The sequence below is a fragment of the Jaculus jaculus genome, chromosome 14, assembly GCF_020740685.1.
Source record: "Jaculus jaculus isolate mJacJac1 chromosome 14, mJacJac1.mat.Y.cur, whole genome shotgun sequence".
Classification (NCBI taxonomy): Eukaryota; Metazoa; Chordata; class Mammalia; order Rodentia; family Dipodidae; genus Jaculus; species Jaculus jaculus.
Window position 1 is genome coordinate 56,902,609 of NC_059115.1, and position 4,703 is coordinate 56,907,311.

Sequence of the window (4,703 nt, forward strand, 5' to 3'; positions counted from 1 at the left end):
AGAATGAACCCAAATTAATAAAAACAAAACCCACATGATGTTTTTTTTTAGAGGCCAGGGATAGAAAAATTCTGGCTTCTAGAACAAGGAGAGCAGTGATACTCTGTACTCTTCAAGGTCCATTCCCACTGACTTGCAATTTCACATCATGGCAGAGAACCACATTGCTGTAATCACATTATAGGTTTCAAAATATGACTAATTCAAATACTAGTACCACTTGATTTGGCAGTAAAAAAGTACATTTTTTCTATTAATACATTTGTATTAGACTGAAGCCCTATACTTCTAACATTCAAGATAGCTAGCTGTCATATGGGCCCAAATGGAGATATTTCAAAATCAAGTAAAAGTATATATTTACTTCAAAGTTGCTAAGATAGGCTAATAAAGTTAAATTTGATGTTTTTTTCACATTAAAAATAAAAATATTTGGTCTATGTTTCAGATATCTATAACATAATAAACAGTGGGCAGTATAGTAATATAATAGTTTTGTGATACCCTGAAATTTGATGTATTTTTTTAAAAAAATTCGTAATATATTTCATTTCAGCCTTAAAGCACAATATAAATGAACAAATTCATAGAAATAAGACAATATAAACACAAAATGCTATAGTATTTCCACATTTTCATGGGAGGCCTTTCTTGACCTCCTATTCAAAGTGAGTCCTGAGAGAGGTAGGTAGGCAGATATAGAAAAAACAGGCACACCAGGACCTCCAGCCACTGCAAACGAACTCCAGATGTATGTGCCACCTTGTGAATCTGGCTAATATGGGACCTGGGGAATTAAACTGCGGTCCTTTGGCTTTGCAGGCAAATGCCTTAACCACTAAACCATCTTCTTCAGCCCAGTTGTGTGTTTTTTAATGAAAAAAGTCATTATATGATTTTTGACAAAAAAGAAAAAAAAACCTGGGAAAAAGTCCAAAGAATAAGCTAATCACACTGTAACAAAATTCCCTCCACTTCCACATGCTTGTTTATGTGAACAAGGAATGTCACAACTTACACCCACAACAGTGAAACACAGGAATGATTATCTCATTTTGGCTGTAAGTGTTAGTTTTTTACTCAAAGTCTTCATCCAGTTCTATTAAAAGATGAATTGTTGGGCTGGAGAGATGGTTTAGTGGTTAAGGCGCTTGCCTGAGAAACCTAAGGACCCAAGTTCCATTCCGCAGTATCCCTCACTCGCTTTCTCTCAACCACATAAATAAAATATTTTAAAAATGCTTTTAAAAAGATGAATTTTTAGCTGGGCATGGTGGCGCATGCCTTTAATTCCAGCATTCGGGAGGAGATGTAGGAGGATTGCCATGAGTTCGAGGCCACCCTGAGATTCCATAGTGAATTCCAGGTCAGCCTGGGCTAGAGTGAGACCTACCTCGAAAAACCAAAAAAAAAAAAAAAAAAAACGATGAATTTTTTTAAATTTCTTTTTTTGTTTATTTTCATTTATTTGAAAGTGACGGAGAGACAAAGAGGCAGATAGAGAGAGGGAGAGAGAATGGGCGCGCCAGGGCTTCCAGCCTCTGCAAACGAACTCCAGACGCGTGCGCCCCCTTGAGCATCTGGCTAACGTGGGACCTGGGGAACCGAGCCTCGAACTGGAGTCCTTAGGCTTCACAGGCAAGCGCTTAACCGCTAAGCCATCTCTCCAGCCCAAAAGATGAATTTTTAATACAAGTTTTCTTTTGTGTTTAGTGATTACCAACATTTACAATATAGGTATATTTGATCAATTGCTGCTACTAATAAAAGCAAGCATACTTTACTACTAAAGACCTGTAACATTTACAGGGAAGCAAAGAAAAAGATTATATACAAAAAGATATAATAGATATAGGCATAAATTTTTGGCAAAGCAAAATATATCTCATATGTATGTCATATCATATATATGATAAAATGAATTAATGAGAAACATTCTTATAAAAATAATATAGTAGGATACAAATTCTATGAAAAGAAAGTACATAGAAATAAAAGTTTAGCCCGCGTCCGGTCCACGCTCGGGCTGTGCCGGCCGCCCTCCAGCATGGAGCTGGCGGAGTGCGCGCAAGCAGCGCGGGCCAGGGTGCCCAGGTGGGGTCAACCCAAACGGCTTTGAAAGGCCCGAGGACTTTGACTACGCCGCTTATGAAGAGTTCTTCTCCTTGTACCTCGTCATCTTCACCAAGAGGGCAATAAAATGGGCCAAACTTCTAAAGGGGGGCGGCGGCATCCGAAGAAGCGTGACAGGCTTCCAAAGAGAGAGACCACTTTCTTACGTGTGGCCCAGGAGCAGTTGTGTTCATACTCACATGCGTCCAGATGCTTCCTGGCTCTGCACCAGCAATGATGATCAGACTGATGATCCCTGGAAGATTGAAGCGTTATGTCCGAAAGGGGATCCCGCTGGAGCCCCGGCCGGCGTCTGGATGGTCGTGAGTGGGGCTCAGGCCCAGATGGACCAAAAGCCTGGATACTACCACCAACTGCTTCAAGGGGGAGAGTAGTCCCAGCCTGGAGGAAGCCATCAGGACAGACTTGAACCGGACTTTCCCTGACAATGTGAGGTTCCGGAAGACAGCAGAGCCTTGTCTGCAGAAGACCCTGTACTGTGCTGCTGGCCTATGCACTGCACAACCAAGGCGTGGGGTACTGTCAGGGAATGAATTACATAGCTGGGTATCTGATTCTTATAACAAAGAGTGAAGAGGAATCTTTTTGGCTGTTGGATGCTCTTGTTGGAAGAATACTACCTAATTATTATAGCCCAGCAATGCTGGGCCTGAAGACGGATCAAGAGGTCCTGGCAGAGCTGGTGAGGATGAAGTTACCAGCAGTAGCAGCCCTGATGGATGATGGCCATGGTGTGCTGTGGACCCTGCTGGTATCCGGCTGGTTCAACTGCCTTTTCATGGACATCTTACCTGTGGAGACTGTGCTTCGAATCTGGGACTGTTTGTTCAATGAAGGCTCCAAAATCATCTTCCGGGTAGCTTTGACCTTAATTAAACAACACCAGGCATTTATACTGGAAGCCAGTAGCGTTCCAGACATCTGTGATAAATTCAAGCAGATCACCAAAGGGGACTTTGTGACTGAGTGTCACACATTCATGCAGAATTGTGCTGCTGTTGGTGGGCGTGGTGGCGCACGCCTTTAATCCCAGCACTTGGGAGGCAGAGGCAGAGGCAGGAGGATCACTGTGAGTTCAAGGCCAGCTTGAAACTACAGAGTGAATTCCAGAAAATATTTTCAGAGCCGGGGAGCTTGTCCATGACAACCATCACTAGGCTCCCTGAGAACAGTCGGGCTGCCCTGCTGGCACAGGGTTGAGTGCACCTGTAACCCCAAGACCTCTGCACTGCCGGCAGTAACGTTTCCTGTTGACACTTGACCGATTCCTTCTGTGTCGCCTGTTCCTGTTGTAAATACTTGAAATCAGTTTTGTAGTGAACTTTCAGATAGAGTGCTTTAAAAATCATGCTCACTTAAAAAAAAAAAAAAGTTTAGCCGGGTGTGGTGGCGCATGCACGCCTTTAATCCCAGCACTCGGGAGGCAGAGGTAGGAGGATCACCATGAGCTCAAGGCCACCCTGAGACTCCATAGTGAATTCCAGGTCAGCCTGGGCTAGAGCAAAACCCTACCTCAAAAAAACAAAAAATAAAAAATAAAAATTTACTGTAAGAAAACATATAAAATGTATTATTTAAAATAAGCTGGCTGTTTTTTTAATGTGTATTATTATTGTCATAAAGTAATATGTGCTAACTTAATCCTATATACCTCCTTAGGTATATATATATTTTCAGTAGCTACCAAAGATATCTACTCTCCATACACTCACCAACAGATACAAGTGACCACCTCAGAGATCAAGACTTGCGCAATGTATAGACCTTCATTAACCATTTATTTTTTTTTTTTTTTTTTTTTTTTTTTTTTTTTTTTTTGGTTTTTTGAGGTAGGGTCTCACTCTGGTCCAGGCTGACCTGGAATTAACTCTGTAGTCTCAGGGTGGTCTTGAACTCATGGCAATCCTCCTACCTCTGCCTCCCGAGTGCTGGGATTAAAGGCGTGCGCCACCACGCCCGGCTCATTAACCATTTATTAGTGAACAGTTTACACAGCAGCCCTGAGACCTCCTGTTCTGTGAACTTGCTGACACTTGTCTAGAAGCGTGTATCAGAACACTTCAGAGCTCAGCTTCTCTCCTACTTTCCCTGCCCGGGACCTTTTTTCTTTTTTTAATCCTTTTTATCTTTTATCTTTTTTTTTTTTTTTTTTTTTTTTTTGGTTTTTTGAGGTAGGGTCTCACTCTGGTCCAGGCTGACCTGGAATTAACTCTGTCATCTCAGGGTGGTCTTGAACTCATGGCAATCCTCCTACCTCTGCCTCTCGAGTGCTGGGATTAAAGGCGTGCGCCACCACGCCCGGCTTATCTTTTTTTTTTTTAAACTTTTATTGATTGAGAAGAGTCTGTTACTCACCTGACCTCAAAGTCTTGGGCTCCAATCATCCTCCTCTCTCATATCACGAGTAGATCTGATTACAGTAGCATACCATTGCGCCAGGCTTCTGTGTGTGTGCACACGTGTATGCAAGTGCTCGTGTGTGTGTGTGTGTGTGTGTGTGTGTGTGTGTGTGTGTGTGTGTCAGAGGACAACCAGAGGTATCATTCCTCAGGAATACCATGTAAATTGAG

At 42.4% G+C, this 4,703-nt stretch overlaps 1 pseudogene; it reads left to right on the forward strand.

The window, feature by feature from the left end:
* The first annotated feature begins 2,047 nt into the window (after positions 1 to 2,047).
* LOC101600694 lies at positions 2,048 to 3,333 on the forward strand (annotated as a pseudogene).
* The last annotated feature ends 1,370 nt before the right edge of the window (positions 3,334 to 4,703 follow it).